Below are 21575 nucleotides of genomic sequence, written 5' to 3' on the forward strand. Positions count from 1 at the left end.
ACACAATATTTGACATTATGTAACTGGCCCGGGGAGCTTATTGTTTTGTGGCACGGGCAGTCGGTCAGGTTACAGGTTAGGTTTTATTTTGCACTTTAGATAAAATTGTAGTAGTGTAAGGGATTTTGAACATTGCTAGTTATAGCTGGTCAAGCAAATCTTGTCAGTAAAAAAAGGCGCGAAATCTAAATTTTCTATGGGACAATATTCCTTCGCACCTACATTTTTAAAATTTGCCTTTTTCTACTGACGAGATCTGCTTGACCAGCTATAATTTTGGTGATGACTCGCCATTTTATTTCTATGGGATAAAAAAAGCTGAACTTATTATAAAATGCGCATCTTTCTTCCAGTTTGCCTTCCTCGCCCTCGTGGCCGTGGCCTTCGCCAGCCCCAAGCCCGAGCCGCAGGTGTTGTCGTACTCCGCTCCCGCCGTGGTGCCCGCGGTGGGCTACTCCGCTTACTCCGCGTACTCCCCGGTCGCCTACTCCGCCCCGCTCGCCGCCGCCCCTGCCTACCCCTACGCCTATTCTGCCGGATACTATGTCCGTTAGAAACAAATTATTACTATGGACTTATGAACATGGACTCTAAACTGCATCATGATTTTCAATAAAGTTTATTTTTGCAAATTATGTACGTGTATTCTTCATCATTGAAAAAAATTAGATTGTACCTATTATAATGAAATTTATTAGGGTAGGGTCAAATAGCTGATGTTTGACATTAAAAGTGGCCAAGTGCGAGTCGGACTCGCCCATGAAGGGTTCCGTATTTAGGCGATTTATGACGTATAAAAAAAAACTACTTACTAGATCTCGTTCAAACCAATTTTCGGTGGAAGTTTACATGGTAATGTACATCATATATTTTTTTTAGTTTTATCATTCTCTTATTTTAGAAGTTACAGGGGGGGGGGACACACATTTTACCACTTTGGAAGTGTCTCTCGCGCAAACTATTCAGTTTAGAAAAAAATGATATTAGAAACCTCAATATCATTTTTGAAGACCTATCCATAGATACCCCACACGTATGGGTTTGATGAAAAAAAAAAAATTTGAGTTTCAGTTCGAAGTATGGGGAACCCCAAAAATTTATTGTTTTTTTTTCTATTTTTGTATGAAAATCTTAATGCGGTTTACAGAATACATCTACTTACCAAGTTTCAACAGTATAGTTCTTATAGTTTCGGAGAAAAGTGGCTGTGACATACGGACGGACAGACAGACGGACAGACAGACATGACGAATCTATAAGGGTTCCGTTTTTTGCCATTTGGCTACGGAACCCTAAAAAGGAGAATATTTGTGTACATACGTGTATAGTACGGCCCTTCTGAGGTGAACTTTTCGCTTCAAACCTTAATCTTTCAAACAAAGGCCATTGTCTCTATTATCGCAAAACCGCTAGCTCCAGACTTAGCACGTGCCAGTACAACATTCATTTTGAAAAACAACCGGTATCGTCATAGTATTAAGGTTCAAATTTAATGTCACTGATATTCTAGATATTACGTTTTGGTAGTGTAGGACGATAGACCGCCCCGAAGCGATACGGCACTCATATTATTTTGATACTTAGTGTGGTGTTAAAAATGAAACGTGGTTATTTATTATATTGTTTTATTTAAATTATTAGCTTGCGGTGGTAAATGTAATAATTTACAAAGATGCAGCTGCAAGCATTGTTATTTTTTCTTATCTTAAAAATACTGTGAAATTAACACCTCTGATGTGATGCCGACGCATGTGACAATAAAAACACTGATAAGGATTTGCGACCTGACCACTATTGTTTTCCATACCTAAATACAATAGGTTTATGAGAAGAGCGGTGTCCAAGATCCGTGTGCATGAGAAGTGGGGCACATTATTTTATCATTTAGCGACCCTAAATCAGGCTTTAGTCGGTTTCTAATATCGTAACCGTGTGCTTCGTGTTATTTATATAAGTACTCTGCCCGATATTGTTAAAAACTTGACGACCTGCTTACGTGACCCTGGATTATGATTGCATACTGTTTGGATTTTTGTGCGACAGAGAGAGTTGAATAACGACTAATTTAGCTGTCTTTTTCTTGCTATCCCAACTTTATTTGCAACAAAAATCATTTTCACTTGTAATATATTATTTTTGATTGTTGAAACTTATTAATGTTAAATTTACATTATTACCTTAGATTTTGTTATATAACAAATATACAACGCTTTATCATCATACCCCGGCCGGCGAGAGCAAAAATGCGTTGACAGCTTAATAGTGCGAGGACAGACACTTTGGTCGATGTCGATAAAAACAACACGATGTACTGGACCACCGTTATGATATGCAGAAGTATTAATTTTTGTTGTAAACAAAATTAAAACCAAGTGTTGAGTATGATAAATTGATTATAATTGTAATCAGTTGATTGAAATAGTATATAAGCTTAAAAATAATAATGTGAAATGTGTGTGTGTAAATAATAATTTTATGTTGATAGAAAATTGTTTTAGGGTTATTCTTAGAAACGCGTGGAGGTATCAAGTTGAAATAAATAACAAATACTAATGGCTCAGTTTAAAAAAATAAAAAAAATTGTGCTTAATTAAAAGTCGACTATTCTATCGACATCCATATGTCGATAGAATAGTCGATATTTAATTAAGCACTAGGAGCAGACGCATTTTTGCTCTCGCCGGCCGGGGTATGTTTATCATAAATAACCGTGTTTCATTTTTAACACTACACTAAGTATCAAAATAATATGAGTGCCGTATCGCTTCGGGGCGGTCTATCGTCCTACACTACCAAAACGTAATATCTAGAATATCAGTGACATTAAATTTGAACCTTAATACTATGACGATACCGGTTGTTTTTCAATATGAATGTTGTACTGGCGCGTGCTAAGTCTGGAGCTAGTGGCTTTGCGATAATAGAGACAATGGCCTTTGTTTGGAAGATTAAGGTTTGAAGCGAAAAGTTCACCTCAGAAGGGCCGTACTATACTCACTATTTATTTTAGAATTTTTATTTTTCGACCACTGCCGCGCTACTATTATAGCGGTAACAAAAATGTAGCAAAGATGTTCACGCAATTTACCAAGGACGTTGACAGTGACAACGGCAATTTCTTGCACACACCACTGCCAACACTGCACCAGAAATTCTGCAGAAGTAATGCTGCTGAAGTCGTAACTCGAATGTCGACTTGTCGACTCGACGCCTTTTACAAAAGGTATATGTCCGCCATTTTGGATTCTAAAATGGTAATAATTTTCGACAATAAGCGTCCCCGACAACCTAGAAAACGTTATTCGTTTCCAATATTTGAATAGCTATCGGGGCAGAGAGGACCTACAAATGAGACTCAGGTCACGCGAAACATGGAGTCCCGTCTGAATTTTTTATTAAAAGTGAATAAATCAAACTACAGCGCGCGAGAGCGCTAGTGGCCCAGCGGTAAGAGCGTGCGACTTGCAATCCGGACGTCGCGGGTTCGAACCCCGGCTCGTACCAATGAGTTTTTCGGAACTTATGTACGAAATATCATTTGATATTTACCAGTCGCTTTTCGGTGAAGGAAAACATCGTGAGGAAACCGGACTAATCCCAATACGGGCCTAGTTTACCCTCTGGGTTGGAAGGTTAGATGGCAGTCGCTTTCGTAAAAACTATTGCCCACGCCAATTACTGGGATTAGTTGCCAAGCGGACCCCAGGCTCCCATGAGCCGTGGCAAAATGCCGAGACAACGCGAGGAAGATGATGAATAAATCAAACTACAGCACATTGACTAAGAAAACGACCGAAGTTATATTTAAACGTAACATAAAAGACGTGTAATAATTGTTTGATCCTAGTGGGCGGTGGATATAACCATGACATAAGACATAACACACAAACCTTATTGTTCGATTTGTCACTATGAGGAAGCTGTAACAAACAGTACAATTACCTATAGTTATGCTCATAATTATGCATTATTGTAGCAATATCCGTTTCTATTATAGCTCGTAATGTTATATTATAAGGCCCAAAATTTTCCAATTCAACTGTTTATGACATAGGTACGTGACACTAGAGAGACTTCCCTATTGTTCTCAAAAAATATACCTCAAGTCGAAATTTGGTACACATATGAGTCTGTGACCGAAATAAATGTATGTGAAACTATTGCATCTAAAATTTTGGAAAAAGACATAATAATATAGTCTTTTACCTATATATATGTATATCACTTATAAGAAGTCTACAGTCAAGCATGAGTCGGTCGGACTTAGGAAAAAAACATTGTAAAAAATTGTGCGAACTACGGAATCCTAGGGTTTTTTTTATAAATTTCTAGATCTAAGTTTAAGAAACAAAACACCGGTAAAGTCGGTAAACATATAAGAAGTTCAAGCATCAAGAAAAAAGAACAGGATTAGTTAAATTTATGCTTGGGACGCGAGTCCGACTCCCACTTGACCGGGTTTTTGTATGTATATGTGGTGGCTAAATAGGTTAATCTTTTGACGTGCGAAATAAGCTTCGGCTTAAAGTTAACAAACAAAAATAAAATTTGAATGCTATATATGTTTATCAAATACTTCATAGTTTGTATTCCTGACACCTTTATATATGTCACCGTAAAATTGTAAACACTCGTCATATTATAATCTCGCTAGTTACATTATAAACTGACGGTAGGGACATTATAATCTAACATAACCTAACCTACGTTAGATTATAAACTAACGGGTTCACAATCTTACGGTGTCATATATAAATATATAGGTATATAATATACATACTTAGTTGTAACATTGTAACAGGATGTACTTTTTATATTCAGGTACGTAAGATGATGACAAGTATGTTATCATGGGTGTCGATGCGATGTAACAAAAAAGATTAATCGCATTATTAGGTTTATTAATAACTCTAACAATAGCTGTGAATCAATTGTTTACATTTACAGATACTTTGGCTTCGGATAGAAACGTTATATGTATGTAATAAATAGTGGCTCTGGGAGCTGTAGATCTTGCGATAAGGTAAAAAAAGATTAATTTTCTTCGTTGCTTCAATATCCCAGTCGGTCTTAAACAACAACAACAACAATTGTCTTAAACGCCACATACTTTAATGGCGCTTAAGTCCGTTGAACCAATTTTTAACATTTGAAGATTTTCAAAAACATTTATCGACAAAAAAAATCTACGTAACTGTCAAACCTGCTCACAAAAATAGTGTTAGTTGAGAAATGCGATTTGTAGAGGAGATCATCTGGACATATAATAGTATAACATTAAATCGCTATTGGTGAATTAAATATTATTATTATTTTATTTTTTTAATCATTTATTTACAAACAAGATATATACAGTGTATTACTAAAAGAAATTAAAAACTAGCTTAAATAATAAATAAATTAATAGGCCCTTGAGGCATTGTACCAAGGATGCTGGCGACATTTCCTCGCTGTATCGCAATGCTGATACGTTGTGCGAGGTAGCCGTCAGCTCTTCGGTCACCAGTTACGTCAACCAGACGCTTGAGACGGAAGGCTCACTTAGCTGAATGTTTAGAATCGTGTCTAAACTAATTTTGATCAAATCATCTATAGGCGACAATAAATTTTGATGTTTCCAAAAAGGACAACAGCGGAGCACATATGTAAATTTAGGGACAAAAAGGCAGAATTTGAGAATCACAAGAGCATAATGAGGGCTAATTTCGAGTAAGCGATTCGTGTGACTTTTGAATTTAGTTATAGCGTTAGAAATATAATCGATTCCTCGAATATAGGAGAACCTAGGAGGCAAAGAGAATACTTGTCTACTGATTTGATATTGGGAGTCAGATCGTCAAATTTGGTTTGTAAGTCTGTCAAAGTACAAGAAGATTTTTGAATAAAGAGTTCGCATTTGCTGAAATTCAGTTCTAAACCAATATTTTCGAAACTACTCTTAATAAAAGACAAATCAGAGAGCACAGTATTCACGTCGCCTCCTAGGGTTCCGTCATCTAAGTACCAGACATTGAATTTTGATTTTAAATTTTTAATGATTGGATTTATTGCCAAGCTAAAAATTGCTGGCCCGAGAGGGTCACCCTGCTGACAGCCAACCTCAGAAGATAATTCATGTGACTTGTACATTAATTTAGATGAGTCTGAATAGCAAAAGAAAAGGTAATTGTATAGTTCCGGAATTTTGTCCTTAACTTCTGTCAGCAAAATGTCTCTACTAACCGAATTAAAAGCATTTTTAACGTCAATTTTGACAACAATTTCGCAATCATCGAAAGAAAGGTAGGTCCTTAGGGCATGGACGGCTGCCTCGCACCCACCTTTCGTGCCGAAACCTAGCTGTATTGGTTCAAAAAGGGACTGCAATTTTGATCTAACGTGTCTAACCGCAATTTTTGAAGCCAGACGTCGTAAAGTAGACCCCACCGCAATGGGTCTCACCCCTCCGTCCTTTTTGGTTTGGGCGATCAGGAGGGCTATGATGCTTTGTCACCAAATCATTAATCATTTATTGCGTGATATGTGAAATACCTGATAAGTGATTAAATTGGGTAAAAAGACGCGAGGATAAAGTACAAGTGACTAATGATAGCGTGACATGATTTGAGCTTTTGAAAAATCAATTTTAATCTCGATGACTTAAGGCCTATTTTAAAGAATAGATTACTTAATAACATTCCACCACTTATCTACTTTTGCCATTGACTGATAAAAATCATCCGTGGTTTGAGCTTTTGAAAAATCAATTCTAAACAAGTTTACTTAAAGCGTATTTTAATGAATGACATCCTATCACCACTTATCCACATGTGACGTTGATAGTTAAAAGTTATCCACGGTTAAAGCTTTTGAAGCTTTATTTCTAAGTACTTAGAGTTTATAGTCTTTGAAATAAGCTACCTTATCGAATTAAGGTAGAACCGGCTGCAATACTTAATTAACGAAGGCTCATATTTGCTTGTAAATTCATACAAAATTTTAAGGACAGTAGACCTTATTAACCTCAAATACGGTGAATTTTATACGTCAAACCATCTGTCAAAATCAACTAAATTGTAGGCCCTCCCCAAACTTAGCCACCTTACTAAGACAACTGCTCGATGCGTGTGGCCGTTGCTCTCCGCCTAATAGTATGCCAACCCCACCAATGCATCTACGGTTCCACTGTGGGGAGCAACGGCCACCATGTCTTGAGCTGCTGCCGTTGCGCTGGGAGGTTCCCACGGCACCATGTTCTTAATGACATCGTTAGGAGAGCCTTATTGTCAGAGTTACCTAATATCCCATGTATGCTTCAGCCGCCAGGCTTTAGCCGATCGGACGGCATAAGGCCTGACGGCTAGATCCTGGTGCCGTGGGAAAGAAGTAAGTGCTTCCTGTGGGACGCCACGTGCGTCAGTACTTTTGCCGCCCCGCATCTTAGTCGTACAATGCGGTCGGCAGGAGCGGCTGCTGAGCATGCGGCGTCTCTTAAAAACCGGCCAAGTGCGAGTCGGACTCGCGCACGAAGGGTTCCGTACCATTAGGTACGCAAAAAACGGCAACAAAATCACGTTTGTTGTATGGGAGCTCCACTTAAATATTTATTTTATTTTGTTGTTAGTACTTATTATTTGTTGTTGGCAACAGAAATATATCATCTAAATAGACAGACAGACCAACGGACAGCGGAGTCTTAGTAATAGGGTCCCGTTTTTCCTGAAACTCTAAAAAGATAAATACTCGGCGCTGAGCGGGTATTTATTCGTCTCCCTCGGTGTCGAGACTTCGGGATGCTCCGGGAGCTGGGACCTCGCCTGTTTGAAAGGGGCCTTGACCCCCGCTCCGGATTTTTCCTGATGCAAAGACTGTCCATCGCAATCTAAGGCGGTCCTAGGTCCTTGCTACTCGTAAAGTATGCAGCGATATTGATAGCCCACGCAGTGCAAGTGTTATACTTGGTCAACCAGATCTTGACAGTAGAAAAAGGCGGCAAATTTGAAAAATGTAGGCGTGAAGGGATATCGTTCCAAAGAAAATTTGAATTTCGCGCCTTTTTTTACTGACAAGATTTGGTTGACCAGCTATATTTACCCGTCATAAATTCATAGAAGTTTGACGTTTAAAATGACGCTTGCACTGCGTGGGCTATCAAAATCGCTGCAGACTTTTCTCGGTCTGACTCTATTAACTACTCTATACAGGGTACAAACCTCGATGTCCAAGATTTTTTTTTATTTTATCACTACGTGGGCTACTACCAATATTTTTTTATATTATGGCTAGATTTTAGGAAATAAAGTTGTGTATGAAAGACGTAAAAAATAAAATTCGGCACCGAATTCAGGCACCGAACGTCAGTCATCTCTGAGAATCGCCTAATAGCCCACGATATGAGGAAACTAAAAAAAAAAATTTGAACGTTGTGGTATAGACCATCCTGTATAATTTGAGTGTTGGATTCATAGAATTAGAATAGACAAGAACAACTGTCAATCTTCAAAAGTGCGACCAAAAATGAAATGCAAGTGTGTGCGTAAATTGTCTATGTGAGATCAAAAATAGTGATGTCATGTTACAACATATTCATAATCTGTCGGTGTTTGATTGCTTTATCGACTACTTTTTCAAATGTGTTATTTTAAACGTTAAAATTCTACGACATTATGATGTATAAAATAACACCTGCACTGCGTGTGCTATCAAAATCGTTACAGCCTTATCTTAGTCTAACTCTTACTGTGTTAGAAAGTGAAGTTTAGATTTACTGCTAATCATCTGCACCTTCAAAAAGGGTATAACAATCGTTATTATTTGAAGTCGGTTATAAAGGTTAATATCTTAATTATGTCTTGTGAAGAAATGATTACATAGTTATTAATATACCGACAAGTTATCGATACTGTCATCTGAACATTTTGTCAAGCCCTAGCGTAAAGTAACAGTTTATTATGTTCTTACACAAAATATTTTAAATTATTGAGTAATATGATAAAATATTAGCACACAAAGGAAGAAAAACTTATAATCAACTCTATAAGGGTTCCGTTTTTTGCCATTTGGCTACGGAACCCTAAAAATGGTCACGTTTTCTCATTTGTAGTCTGACTCTTTCGCACTCATGCGATGTTCATATACGTGATGGCTTCCCTTTCGCACACTTCAGCTGTCTGTCAAGCGCGAGCGCGAGAATGACAAGTCTGTGGTTGGATTGCAACTAAATTAGTACGACGCTGTCATTTTCTATTACGCGATTACGTCGGATTTTACCAGAAAAACGAAGTGCATTCTTGTAAGTATAGTTGGTCAAACCAATTTGTCATTAAATAAGAACAATACAAACTATACTCATCCTTTTCTTTTGGGTGCTAGTACTAGTGTAAGACAAAGATAGTATGACGTATGACTCTCTCTGTCTATGTTTGAAATGAGACAGTGCTTTGACAAACGATATAACCTATTTGTAGTTTCGCATTTTAAATATACTTGGTCAACCAGATCTTGTCAGAGGAAAAAGGCGGCAAATTTGAAAAATGTAGGCGCGAAGGGATATCGTCCCATAGAAAATTTCGCGCCTTTTTCTACTGACAAGGTTTGGTTGACCATCTATAGAAAAAAAATCAGCGATGTCAAATCGGCGACATGATAGATTTTCATTGTCAGTCAGGCTAAAAGTACAATGTAATATTAATTTAAAAATTCATTGCGTAACCTATACCTATAGGAAGAAAACAAACAAATAAATTGCATTAAATATATGCAGAACATGAGAACTATGAGAGTATGGATCACTCCATACGCAGAAGTGATTGATGGCTGAACATATATTCTGAAATTCGGCAACGCTATGAAGAAAAAATCCTTGGACGCCTATTCTCCACAGGTGACACGAGAGGAAATATTGTCTGAAAAAAAAACTGCAAGAGCTGATTTTATACGCAGATAAAAAAGACGTTAGAGTTTATGGAGACATGACAGAAGACGCGGTATGCTGAAGAATATGTTGTCACAAAAGGGGTGACAGTCTGTTTAATTAAATGTAAATATGTTGGAATGACCTTCAACTGGTGTCAGCGAGCTTGCCGTGATACCTTCACGAGCTAATCACAGCGGTGTATGATAAAATCATGGTTCCTACTGTGCGAAACATTTAGGGCGCGTGTACACGGTGCCGCCTCCGCGCCGCCGCCGCACCGCCGCCGCACCTTCGCGCTATGTACACGAGACGCGTAAAGCCCGCCGCCGCGCCGCCGCTGCGCCGCCGCTGCACCTTCGCGCTATGTACACGAGACAAGTATAGTCCGCTGCCGCGCCGCCGCCGCGGGTTTTACGCGTCTCGTGTACATAGCGCGAAGGAGCGGCGGCGGCGCGGAGGCAGCACCGTGTACACGCGCCCTTATGTGTATGGAATCGAAGCTGTTTCCGGCCTAACTCCAATCTGTGGCTAAATGTTTTGGTGCTTGTAGTTTTTAAGTATTCTGAATTAAATACTCTGATTTAAACATAATTAGATTGTTTTTTTATTATTATTAATCTCTCTATTTTCACTTTATTGCACGAAACATAGGACGTTTTGCCAAATGGAATTCTCTACCAGTCAGGCATAAGGCAAACAGAGATTGGTGTTGGTATGTATGTAGGATATAAAAGCGACCGTATGTCGAACAGGTAATCTGGTTGCTGGCATTACATACATCTTTCGTGCTGGTATTTTATACTGTTAAATCGTACCTATGCTAAAAAAGTGACGAACTCCAACTGTGACGTCCTCAGAAAGTGGCGTTCTCAGAAAGTGACGTCCTCAGTGCTACATTATATCTTTAATTAAGTAGTTTAAGATGTGCCGGCAAGTCTTTGAGCACTCTATATATGTGCCGAAACTCCTCGTTGGGCATATCAAAAGGGTTCCATGTATCCCTTATGGCACGTCGTTGAATTTTTCTTTGTTGATGCTTTTCTTACATGGCAGCAGCTGCCAAGAAGAAATGATATCTTTGCCATCCCTACAAATAATGTAATGATATTCTTATATGAATTACAAATGGAGTTCAAATAGTATATATTATATTTGAAAAAAAAAACTATACCGGCCAAGTGCGAGTCCAAAATTTTAGACCCAGTAATTTCGGAGATAAAGGTGGGGGGGAGGGGGTAATTTATTGGCTATTTTCTTAAATAACTTCTAACCTATTTATTGTACTTAAAAAAATCGCTGGTAGCCTAGCGGTAAGAGCGTGCGACTTGTAATCCAGAGGTCGCGGGTTCAAACCCCGGCTCGTACCAATGAGTTTTTCGGAACTTATGTACGAAATATCATTTGATATTTACCAGTCCCTTTTCGGAGAAGGAAAACATCGTGAGGAAACCGGACTAATCCCACAATACGGGCCTAGTTTACCCTCTGGGTTGGAAGGTCAGGTGGCAGTCGCTCTCGTAAAAACTAGTGCCCACGCCAGTTCCTGGGATTAGCTGCCAAGCTGCCCAGGCTCCCATGAGCTGTGGCAAAATTCCGGGACAACGCGAGGAAGCCATGTCCGTCTTTGGGTGAGGGGTCACTAATTTACATATGTGTACTAAATTTCAACTTAATTGGTCTAGTCGTTTCCGTGAAAATAGGCTGTGACAGACGGACAGACAGACGCACGAGTGAGCCCTAAAAATTGTATTTTTCACCACTTCTATACCATGAGAGCACCTTATCGTCCTTATCGTGCCCAGTGAGCACCACGATAAATTAATCAAAGGCTAGCCGTCAAAAATCGACTATATGTCTAACTATCCAACAAACGTAGCCATTTACCATCTATCGCTGTCAAAGTGGACAAAACGGTATGAATGTTATAAAAATGTATAAATCTAGACAAGTGACTTTTATATCATTTAACTTATCCACTTATCAACTAAGTTTAAGTTGGAAAAGTAGACAAGTGACATATTATCCAACGAGCATGTTATGCAGTTAATCGTTTAACGACTATCGCTGTCAAAAGTGGAAAAGACGACAAATCAATAAGAACTGGATAAAATGTCAGTTTTATCATCATTTATACAACTATATCATTTATACAGTCGACCATCATAGCCCTACAGGTTTGCCCCGTATAGAATCGAAAATCGAATTTATTTAAAAATTACTTTATTAGGGTACTTGTTTGTAATAACCAGCACACTAACGTATGGTCAGAATAGGCATAAATGTGTTAGATTCGGCTCCGTACATGCCTCGTGCAATGTCTGGAATTGCCAGACATTGTCCTAGATGGAAATATATTATGACAAATCTGGAAATATATTATCTGCGAAATTGCATGGAGAAATTTGAATGAATTGATAAAGTCGCCATGCACTATTTAATAAGATATGTCTCGAAATTGTATTGCACCAATGGTGCTAAGTGACCAGTCTCTTTAATACCTTAAAAATAATAAGCTTTAATAATTGACTTAAGTAGCTACTATTTTAGTAAAGTGATCAGCTGTTGCCAGAGGATTAATAGGCTACTAAAAAATTCGATTCCTGGTGAGTAGGCAAGTTTTTGTCAGTTAATTGGCAATATTAGAATAGATATAAAAAGTCCCAAGGCGAGCTATAATAGCGTCAATTATTTGGTTGACAGATATAAGACATTGTAAGGCAGTGCCACAGAATCACTAAGTACATAGTATAAAACAAAGTCGCTTCCCGCTGTCTGTATGTCTGTATGCTTAGATCTTTAAAACTACGCAACGGATTTTGATGAGGTTTTTTTTTAATAGATAGAGTGATTCAAGAGGAAGGTTTATGAATTTTATATAAAAGGAAAAAATGGAAAAAGTTACGCTTCCGGCAGGAATATTTGGAATATAGCTCACAGACGTATCTGCTTGTTAAAAAAAATAGAGGAAGGTTTATGTATAATTTGTTAACCCGTGCGAAGACGGGGTGGGTCGCTAGTAAGTAATATTATTATCATACAGAAGAATTAACTAGTTTTGATTTAATGACTTTTATTTATAAATTATTTATTAAACCAACATAATAATAACAGCATATGTACTTTCAGATCCACAGCGTAGGCTTCGTCATGTTTCGTCGTTTTGATTTTAATTTGGAAATTGATAATCCCACCAAAAACATTTTCATGTAAAATGTTGCCAAGACGAAACCATAAGGCTCGCACTGACAAAAAGTTATCAGATCTTGTAGAGCCAAGCTTCTAACTCTACAAGCCCTAACTTCACAAACTCTACACCTTAGTCAAAATATGTGGCTTGACCGTTTCGCTACTGTCACATGGACGTAAGGTGAAAAATGTATTCACTATTCATTATTTTTCATAATACAATAGTTCTTGGAGTAACGAAACGGCCAAGCCACATATTTTGACTAAGGTGTAGAGGTATGGTTTCGTCTTGGCAACATTTTACATGAAAATGTTTTTGATGGGATTTCACTTCTTTTTGTAAGTTGCTTCCATCCCCTAATTTAAAGGGTTGCGCGTGTGATTTAAGGACCTACTATTAAAAATCCTGAAATACGTACCTGGGGGCATCTTTTATACAATCTGCTTTTTATTGATTCCCCATACTAACTTCAACCCTCTTTTTCTCCTAACGCTAATGCTTACGCTCTTACGGGGTGATTTTGGGGTTGAAAACTATTCTATGCCATTCCCCATTACAAAAACTATCTACATAAGTACCAAATTTCAACGAAATCGGTTCAGCGGTTATTGATTTCCCATACAAAATTCCACCCCCTTTTCCCCCCCTTAGGGGCAAAACATTTCAAGTTTTTGAATAATTTTTTTTGTTGTTTGTGTACTAATACTATCTTACTTACCAAATTTCAGCTTCCTAGGACTTCAGGAAGTACCCTAGAGGTTTTGATGATCAACAGTGAGTGAGTGAGTGAGTGAGTCAGTGACGAAATCGGGTTTTTTTAGATATGAATAAAATCTTAAGTATAAGAGGCAACTGAATTTTTTTATGTTTAATAAGTCCACTATTGACATCATATCTCGAGAATTTTGTTTATCTGGTATAATCCAAACCCAAGTTATGAGGGTTAAAAAAACGACGAAGCGCTTCGAGAAAAAGTAGGTAGTGCCCTTGCGCTTCGCTTTGCACCTCTTGGCGGGGGCACTGCCGTGCCCCCAGATCAAAATTTATACACGTGGAAAATTATATCCCATAATGAACTTATGGAAGTCGATCAAAGTATCTTATTTTGTACGCTGTATCTACACTACCGTACGCGCAACCTACCGTACGGGCGGGAAAGCGACGCACATAATATGAATAGTTGAATACCTATTAAATTAAAATATTTTTATTTATTATATATTATCGGCTTTATATTACGTTTTTTTAGAATTGTGTATACTTTCTGTACTGTCATGTGCTACTTGTACGTACTATGAAATTAATTAACAGTCTCGAAGTTAAGTAGTATGCTTATCAAAATTACAGACACAGTCATGGGTACGTAGCTTTTCTTATACAGCTCTAGTTTCTTTATCTTATTTAATTTTAGTTTACGAATCATCAATTAGTTTTTTTTTCTTAATCATCTCCTAAGTAAAAACCTTCATAGATATATGGCAAATTTGATCTTAACCAGCAAAACTCATATGGATGATGAATCATGACGGAACTCTATAATTACAGATAGTATTCTATTACATGTAATAACAGAACAAACCACAAACTGCTAACCATTGTAATTTTAGACTATTAATCACTAAAAAAAATGCAGGAGTGATCTAAAGGATGAATCACGGATATTGATTGTCCGGCCTGATAGATAAGTTTGTCCACCGAATACTCGATCAGTTGAAGATCAAGGGCACTTTTTATCAAGAGACGAAGTACCCGCGAGAGTCGGGCGTGGTTGTTCTACTGGTATATAAACTGCTGTTGGTGTTAGGACCATTATCACTTGTTACTAGTACAAGCTCCAATCACATCATGTTCTCCAGAATCGTGAGTATTGAATTTTATTTTTAATTAGTTGAGTCTTCAAACGTGGATCACTCCAAGTCTAAACAAAATACAAAGTAATATTTTTTTTAATTACGGTCTAACTAAAACTATCTTTTTAAGGACCCATAATTGATGGTTTACTCGTGTGTATTTTTTTTATCCCAACGAACATAACTTATTTTCACTTCACTTTGTACCTGGTCAAGAGGCGAGTACATGTTTTAAGAATATGATCTTGATTTTATGTTAATTTTAATTTCCTCAAGGGTACTAAGGGTAGGTGGTAAGGGTAGGGGGTAGGGTACTAGTTAAATAGATGCACTGAAACTTTTATCTAATCAACGAGAAATCAATGTCTTCACAATTAAGAACACAGCCATATTCCAACTTTAAGATACGTCAAATAGTAGAGATTGAAACGATATGGATTGGATATGTCAGTGTCAAACAAGTGTCAAAAGTGACGCGTTTGTTTGAAGAAACGTCACTTTTGACACTTGTTTGACACTGACATATCCATTGCATATCGTTTCATTCTCTAGTATATAGTATGTAGTATATAGTAGTAGTATTATTAGTATATCTTAAAGTTCGAATATGGCCGATAGGCTCTTATTTCCCGACAATACCGCTTCGGGCAAATCAGCCGACACTCCGTAAGCAATGTTAATTATAGCCTGGGCTTCAGGGCATTAGCCAACCATTGGCAACAATGGCAGGGATAATCCACTTGTAGCGCGCTTATTATCGGACTTCATTTACGTAACAATTCTGGTTATCTCCTGAATAGTGAAGCTCACTAGGGCAACATACGCGGCTCTGATATAAGGATCCTATTCTATTTAATAGGTAAATAAGCAATAAGTATGTCTACATAAACATAATTAAATTTGTGAAGTGAGTTTCAATATTACCCTAAATTTTGTTTTCATTAAATAGGCATAGGTATTATTCAAAAAGTAAGTCTAGAATTTTCAACAGCATAATAGTATTCCTTTGATTTCATACAAACATTTTGTAACAATAGAATTTGTAGATGTGAATAAGATTACAGATTGAGATTAACTTCCTCGGTTAAGAAATATTGAAATGAATATATACAAATAATAATAACAAAAACATTATTCGTTGTTAACCGTATTTATTATGATTGTTTCTCGTATAAACAAATATACTTAATTAGAATCAGAAAAAATGCAGAATAATTAGTTTTTATACTTACGTTAGACCAAGATAAGTCTGCAACGATTTTGATAGCTCACGCAGTGCAAGTGTTATTTATACGTCACACTTTCACTTAAGTTTAATGCTGAAAATAATACTTGCACTTCGTGTTCTATCAAAATCGTCGCAGACTTATCTTGATCGAACTCTTGTTACTTCTAATGCCGTAGCTCGTGCCTAGTTCGTTTAAAAAGTTGAGAATGAATACCTCGAAAGTTAATTAATATCATAATTAACATTACATGTACCTACATAATTTATTCATAACGGTTATAACAGTTTTATGTGAATGTTTTGTGTCATTAAATTCATTTAAATAAATATAAAAAAAAAAAACAAAAAAAAAAACGTTTATTCAGAGATCTTGCTTACAACTAATTACATAGGTATATTCTTCTGCCAAACCACAGAGTTCTGACAAACATCATTCTAATAGGTATTAATGTTCTAAATATTAAGAGTATTTTTATAGTCATGTATAATAACTATAATTATATGTAATTATATGTATTTTGGTTTATTCATTCAAGTCCTTTAGGGTGTTTCACTTTTGTATGGAGAAAAAAAAGTTGTGATATTTTTCCTGACTTTGCTCACCAATCGAGTCTCCCCACTCTAAAAACTATCTATTTCAGTTTTCATAATAATCGATTAACGTTTAAAGGTTGCACAAATTGAAAATGTAGAGGGAGAACCCCATACATTGCGTGAAAATTAACAATTTTTTTTAAATAACAAAATATAATGATCTGATACTAAATTCTAATGAAAAAACTGAATTTTGCGTCTAAAACACGATAAAACCACTTTTCCTTTGGAAACAGGTGGAAAAACTGAAAAATCTTAATTAGAACATTTATCAAGTCACCAAAATCCATGCTAACTACTAATTTTAAAATTGATTTATATGTAGAAGGTTCAGTATCACACTACTCACCGCTTTGATGGTAGCCGCTTTAACCATTTTCTACCCTCCGATGTAGAGTCGTTGGTTATTTGAGAAAAATTTGTTGATGTTGTGCAACCTCTAAATATTCACTGATTTTAATTTTTTTTTGGTATATAATATTTTTTAATCAGGAAGAACCAGAATTCGAGCAAAGTCAGATGAAAATCGAAAATTCGGAAAAAATGGAACACCCTAAAGTCCTTGATGTATATAGCCGCTTTAGGAGTTTTATTTCCATAGGATTAAGAGAGTTGTATTATACCTAACACAAGCATCATTCTTTCAGTTTGCCTTCCTCGCCCTCGTGGCTGTGGCCTTCGCCAGCCCCAAGCCCGAGCCCAAGCCCGAGCCGCAGGTGGTGGCGTACTCCGCTCCCGCCGTGGTGCCCGCTGTGGGCTACTCCGGCTACTCGGCGTACTCCCCGTACGCCTACTCTGCCCCGCTCGCCGCCGCTCCTACTTACCCCTACGCCTACTCCGGATACTATGTCCGTTAAGAAAACTATTTCGACTATGGACTTATGAATATGGACTCTGAACTGCTTCACGATTTTCAATAAAGATTTTTTTGCAAGTTATACACATGTATTTTTTCATCGTTACAACAAAACCCTCTGTGTAAAAAAAGTATACTGCTAGTATTTGACATCAAAAAGAAAAGCATTTTGAAAACCGACTATAGTGTATGTGCGGACAGAGAAGAGTCGTGAAATGTATGGGATCCAATACATTCCACGACTCTTCTCTTTCCGGACAGACTATCTTAATATCTGTTTGTCAAATGTACTATAAGTTTGTAAGTAAAGAAGATTATAATAAATAATAATCTTAACTTTAGTAATATTAAATTACCCATTTTCTGTTTTCTTTGTCGCATTAAGGCCAGCCAGCAATTTCATATTATTGCCACAAGAAAAATACAAAATAATTTTGGGTCACCTTATTGATACTTGAACTCGTATTAAGGTGATATTCAGATTGCGAGTGCATGGCCCGGTAAAAATCTTAACAAAACTAAATAGTAGGCATAAACAGGATATATTCTATTAAGGTACTTCACTTTTATACCTATCCATTCAAATATAAAGAATACATTATATAAAACCCTAAGAAAAATAAATAAAAAAGATAATGTCTTTTTATTTATTTATATTTATTAAATAATAAGAGTTTATTAAGTAAATAAATATAAATAAATAAATAAATTATTGACCAACAAAAAAAAACAATGAATTGCGTGTACAATCTAAAATCAGGTACAATTGACTAAAATATTTGTGTAGTAAAACGGATGAGGCAGCGAGACCGCTGATTTTCAGTCCCCAACCAAAAACTTAAAGCTAATTCTTAACTAGGTACAACATAAGTTATTTAATAACTAACCTAACTAACTTACGAATAGTTCGCTGTCAAGGTGATGTTATTGGACAGGATCTCATTTCAAAGGATCTATTTGTAATACATAGTTTAAGAGGTAGGCAACTGTTACTAGGCACTAATTAACGAGTTTGATTTTAATAATGATGTTAATTAAAGGTACTACAAAATAAAATTGTTTACTGAAATATTTATGAATTTGAGGTTATATGTGTTGGTTTTTTTAGGGTTCCGTACTTCAAAAGGAAAAAACGGAACCCTTATAGGATCACTCGTGCGTTTGTCCGACTCCCCCCCCCCTTTATCTCCGAAACTACTGGGTCTAAAATTTTGAAAAAAATACACAAAATAGTTCTTTACCTATAGATGACAGGAAAACCTATTAGAAATGTGCAGTCAAGCGTGAGTCGGACTTAATGTACGGAACCCTTGGAACGCGAGTCCGACTCCGACTTGCACTTGGCTTTTAAAAAAAATTATAATTACATGTTATAATTACAATTTAACACAGCTCCACAAGACTATAATTGACCGAAGCGTAGCGAAGGTCTACGTTTTGACTCGGGCATTTTGCTTTTGTATGTCCGGATGTTCTCCTCTACAGGTCACAATTCTCAACCGATTCTTGTGAAATTTTGTGACCAGATTCTATGAGTAAATAAAAATTTTTTGTCGATCCCGTTTTTGGAAATTTTCAAAAATGGAGGAGTTGTGATACCTCGCGCTTAAACAAATAGTCGTATCGATATCATAAGAGTATTATCTTTTTGAGACATATTTACATAGTAAATGGCAAAAAATGCAGAAAAATTGTATTGCTGGTTTAGGCGGTATTTAGATATTTAGTTTGTACTCGAGAATGACTAGCCGTATTTCGTCAGCTTAGCTAAGAACTATCATGGCGCATTTTGTAAACAATCGCTTTTTTTGTTTGCACACAGAAAGTCTGGGTTCGATCCCCAGTAAGGCATAACTTTTTGTATTTTTTTTTTCACTTAAACTTCGTATTTTTTTTTAATAAATTAAAATCTTTGTATTGTTGATTGATCAAACCGCTGTGTGGCGCTGTCATCGTGCACGGTCCCAATACTCCCAATAAGCTATGCTCGCGAGGTCTACAGCTCACAGAGCCACTAGTTATTTAGTTTGCCTGTGTGGAGTCAAGTATCAATCTCTTTTTATTTATCCCATAGGTACATTAGATCCATCAAACCGTGTTTTGAGAAGATATCATTTCTCAACGTCATACAAGTTTCAAAAAACATACGACTTTTTGAAATTGGGTAGTCAATTGTAACCTACTTTTACATATCTGTGAACTACAACTACTCTATATACTTATACGAAAACTGTAAACTCAAAAACTCAAATAAATTCGCTTTTATCCTTTTCTGGAACGAGTCAATTAATTTCTATTAACTGCCAAGAATTTTAATTCCTATTTGGATTATAAAAAGGCAAATATTTCTGTTGAGTCTTAGACCAATCAAATATTCGATTGGAACATTATCCTTTTATTTAAAAATTGTGAGCGGTGTGAAGAGGTAAGAGAGTAAACAGTTACCCAGGTATTGGCTGTTGTAATTTTATTCGCCGCTTCGCTGTTATGCATTGTGCGGGATAGCAGCAATAATAGATAGGGATAGATGTGTAGTTAAGTTAGTTAGTTTACATGAGTAAATAAACATTCAGAGCTATTTTACATAAAAATGCCCATGAGGCCTACTCATAGAAAAAATTTGTTTGTCCGTTTTAACATATTATTATCATAATCTATGCCATTTTGCATCAACAACTGGACCGAACATTTCGCAGCGTCATCGTCATGCATCAACACTCCTATTCCGGCGTTTTCTCAGTCGGCTAATGTGAAATGTAAGTGAAAACGCATAATATTGAGGCACAAAATTATGTAAACACATGTATTTGCAAAAAAAACTTTATTAAAAATCTCAAGGCAGTTCAGAGTCCATTCCCTCGGCCTCGCCATTAATTATATTTCTCAACGGCGAAGGTAGTATCCAGAGTAATCATAGGGGTAGGAAGGGGCGGCGGCGAGCGGGGCAGAGTATACGTAAGGGGAGTATGCCGAGTAGCCGGAGTAGCCTGCTGCGGGCACCAAGTCTGGAGTGGAGTAGACCACCTGGGGCGCCGGCTTGGGGCTGGCGAAGGCCACGGCCACGAGGGCGAAGAAAACAATCTGCAAAAAAGACATGTATCGTAAAGTTTGTTTTGCTATATCTGTAAGTGGGTGGCCATTTTCAGTAAAATTTCTCAGAATGAGGAGACGTATCGATTAAAAAAAGAAAATCCAAGTGTCCGAAAAAAATTGTCAGTGTAGTGTTTTGGTCAAAAATAAATGAAGTTTTACTCACGATTTTTGAGAACATGTCTGGTGCTTGTACTAGTAACAAGTGATAATATTTCTAACACCAACGCCAGCTTATATACCAAGGCTTGTTACTATTCGACATCTGCAGTAGCAGTTTTTCAGTTCTAGAAAAAAAAAATATCCTTGATCTTCAAAATCATTAGCTAAATATTTGTTGGGCACACTGATCTATCAGGCCGTAGGATCAGAATCCATTATCATTTTTATGATGATATGTATCTGAAAGTTTTTAGGTGAGAAATTGTTTGATTGTTTGTTTGTTTGAGTTTTTTTCGCGTTGAAACGGATTGAGTGACACAGTTCAGTGATACAGTTAGGTATCAGTGAACTTTTTATGATTATTAAGGTGATAGATGCCACAACAAATATTTGGATTTTTAAAATGAATACACCATGGTGATTTTTTATTGAGATGGCTTCTGGGAGCTCTGGTTTAGATGAGATTTTTTAATGAAAGAGAAAGATTATTAAAAAACACACAAACAATTCACCACGACCACGCACATCCATCTCGCTCACGCTTACGCTCAGTGAGAATGAGAGAAGAACACGAACCTACTTGGGCCTGAAAGAATGAATCATGGATAACGATCGCTCGGAAGTCTGTCCAGAGAACACCCGCTAGTACCTACCTATGAAGATCAAGGACATTTTTTTTATCTCGATACGACGTATGTTTGTTTACCTGCCAG

General features: G+C 36.9%; 1 long non-coding RNA gene across 1 annotated transcript; it reads right to left on the reverse strand.

Annotated features, from left to right (window-relative positions):
* Positions 1-347: 347 nt before the first annotated feature.
* Positions 348-17692, reverse strand: LOC134652460 (uncharacterized). Its single transcript, XR_010097182.1, has 2 exons — positions 17575-17692; positions 348-514 (listed from the first exon to the last, which is right to left on the reverse strand). It is a non-coding gene; the product is annotated as an uncharacterized LOC134652460 (long non-coding RNA).
* Between the last annotated feature and the right edge of the window lie 3883 nt (positions 17693-21575).

This window comes from Cydia amplana, chromosome 11, assembly GCF_948474715.1.
Source record: "Cydia amplana chromosome 11, ilCydAmpl1.1, whole genome shotgun sequence".
Classification (NCBI taxonomy): domain Eukaryota; kingdom Metazoa; phylum Arthropoda; class Insecta; order Lepidoptera; family Tortricidae; genus Cydia; species Cydia amplana.